At 40.5% G+C, this 2,797-nt stretch overlaps 1 protein-coding gene across 3 annotated transcripts in view; it reads right to left on the bottom strand.

Annotated features, from left to right (window-relative positions):
• Window positions 1–2,797, bottom strand: part of LOC111245189 (uncharacterized) — an 87,236-nt gene that overhangs the window by 6,670 nt on the left and 77,769 nt on the right. The gene's annotated exons all lie outside the window — the stretch shown is intronic.

Below are 2,797 nucleotides of genomic sequence, written 5' to 3'. Positions count from 1 at the left end.
CTGAAATTTGCATATACACTACAAACGTCTTATATCAGTCAGGCGGGTCGCATTCATGTTCTTGTTATTTAAGACGACGCACTCAAAAAAACCTTCTACTGATACAGCAAAGCAGTCTATAATATTTTAAGGTATCAGACGTCAGGATCTAAAATGTTTTTTCATCCTTTTTCTACGCTGTGATTTGCCTTCTTAACCACAGCATTTATAACTTTGCCGCAATCATACCGTGGGTCGTACGCTTATAACAAATATCTACTTCTGATACTGTCATTAAACACCGCGTTATATGAATGACAACTCCATGTAACAAGAAATATTCCTCGGGTTAGTGTATAGAGCAGTTCGACGGTTTGTCTCCTTCAGCGATCCTTGCCAAGACATTATCCTGTTCCGGACAACCGGAAATATTTTAAATATACGAAGATCATTGTCATCAGGCCATCACTAAAAATATATCTTGAGACCGCCTCAATCTGTACTTGCGTATCATTTTGTTTAGTATATAGGATAGTATTGTAAACTTAAGGAATATTAACGATTTGACCATCAGCTGATAGACTGCAGCCTCCGCGCATTTGCCCACATTGGTATGCTAACTGACCTAATACATAAGAACGTGCATAGTTTATGCAGCAGTTAGAAAATACATATCTAAAAAGCGGGTATCCTTCTTGGTATACGAACCTATGAAGCCTGCGCCTATGCAGCACGTCATTAGCTTGAGTTCTCTCGTTTTATAATCACATTAGAGGACTACTTCGTTTCAGAGCGATGAATTAGAAACCAGCTTGGCGGTGTGTCCTTGTCTATTACGTAAACTAGTTTCTATTAGTGAATGTAGGCACTTGTTCATTGGCTAGCTCGCATTCATTGCAGACACTGTTTTTATAGCCCAATACATACCCGTGTTGGGTGTAGGATAGGATTGTGGGGAAGACAATAAAAAAAAACGAAGCAATGTTCTGTGTTACAATTTGAAACGCTAGCTATAAACATAAATTTCTTAAATTAAGCAGATTTCTCCACAAGTCTTCAATGATCGGTGTTTTTCCTGAACTAAAAATAACTTCGAATGCTCATTTGGTATAGTTAATTTCTTCATGATTTTTCCTATTAATGTTATTTTAGTCTTTTACATGTTTAACGACCAAATGATCTAAATTACTTCGACGCCTTTTTTACCATAACCATCATTACTACTAGCGCTATGTCATATTGAAGCGCGGGTTATGCGTTACTCCGGTCGATTCACAGAGGCAGTACTCACCTGAAGGCCTTAACGTTTTACAACTACATCAAGTGAGTTATAAAACCTAGAAAGGAAAAAAGCGATGAAAAATACGATTATAACGATAGGTGAATCTACTTCCTCCGCGTAGCATACCAACGACGTTGTCGTATAAAGGCGCACTTTAAATGTAGGGGAGCGGTGTTGGGCGGTAAACATAGAATAGTTTGATGCAGTGAAGAAATTGTTTAAAACTGCCTTTTACTCGGGGTCGACGTATCACAAAGGAACTATGCCAGTACTCTAAGGGAGGAGAGTAAAGGGGCCTATGAGGACATTGCTGCTGCCGCTGGCTGTATTGATCTAGGTTGAGCTAAAGCAGTGGACTTGCTAATAGTATAGAACCTCCAACGGCGACACTGTTCGACGTACTTTATTAGTTCTTTAGCGTCTTTGCACCTCTTTTCCGTTCTTGGTAAGCGTATCTGGTTTAAATGTTGATCCAATTTTAAGAGCATCGTTCATCAAAGAAAAAAGCTGCTTAGTGAAGGTCACGACCTGTCACTATGTACCATCATTCGCTGACAGATCTGTCTTAACATTGTTCCAACAATACAAGCTGTTACATACGCCTCACAACAGGCTTTCCTAATATATACGATCGCAATGTATTACGATTGTGTTCTGTCAAACCCAAAAAGATCGTTCAGGGCTGTCAGATCGTCCGGTCTGGCTAGGCCAGTGTAAATGTTCTAATCCTATTCCTTTACTACTAGGCCTCTTCTCGGTTCCTCATCCATGTAATAAATACGCAGTGCGAAAAGCTGTACATATACACACTTTTCGAGCACTTGAATTGAACAAATCGCTTGCATACTTAAGCCACAAATCTACGGATGGTAATGGTTGTATGTAAAATACAAAAACGAGATACGATAGATCGCAGAATGCGGTCTAATCCCTGGACCTTGACTAAGCAAGTATTACAAAGCAGCTTGATGGTGCGTTAGTAGCTGCTGCGTCGGATTTCTTAGCTAGCGAAAATTCCTCGTCGCTTAGTATTTTGGGCAGCAGAGTTGAAACTTCAGCACGGAGATGATCTTACTTTGATTGCTGCAGCCCAGGCTGGAAAGTTCGTCTACTGGAATCCAGTTTGGCCGTATATTGCCGGTATGCCCATCGTGTGTGTACTGGGCATGCGAATTGGTACATAAAGGCGTTTCTTCTATCGCAGATATAAACGACAAGGTAACAAAACAAGCTAGCCATTCGATAAATTGCCTGAAGTGGTCACGCTTCTTTTTAACTTCGGATGGCAGAGGAAAATAGAGACCAAGAGAAACTAAAAGAATGCTCTTGCTCGAACATAAAGATGTATCAATTCGTATCGGTCGAGTGGTTTGGCAACGTTTTTATGAAATTGAAGGTACGGCACTTTCGTTTGCAGACAGAAGTTATAATAGTACCGTCCTATTATAACGACTGCCATTTCGTATATATGAGGTACGTCTGTGGGTGCACTGGCCCGTGTAGAGCCATAGCGGGAGAGCATCCTTTCGAACGTTT

The sequence above is a fragment of the Varroa destructor genome, unplaced genomic scaffold (genome assembly GCF_002443255.2).
Source record: "Varroa destructor unplaced genomic scaffold, Vdes_3.0 BEIS01000001.1, whole genome shotgun sequence".
In the NCBI taxonomy this organism is placed as follows: Eukaryota; Metazoa; Arthropoda; class Arachnida; order Mesostigmata; family Varroidae; genus Varroa; species Varroa destructor.
Note: the sequence above shows the minus strand (reverse complement) of the source record. Positions and strands in the feature narration are given on the sequence as shown.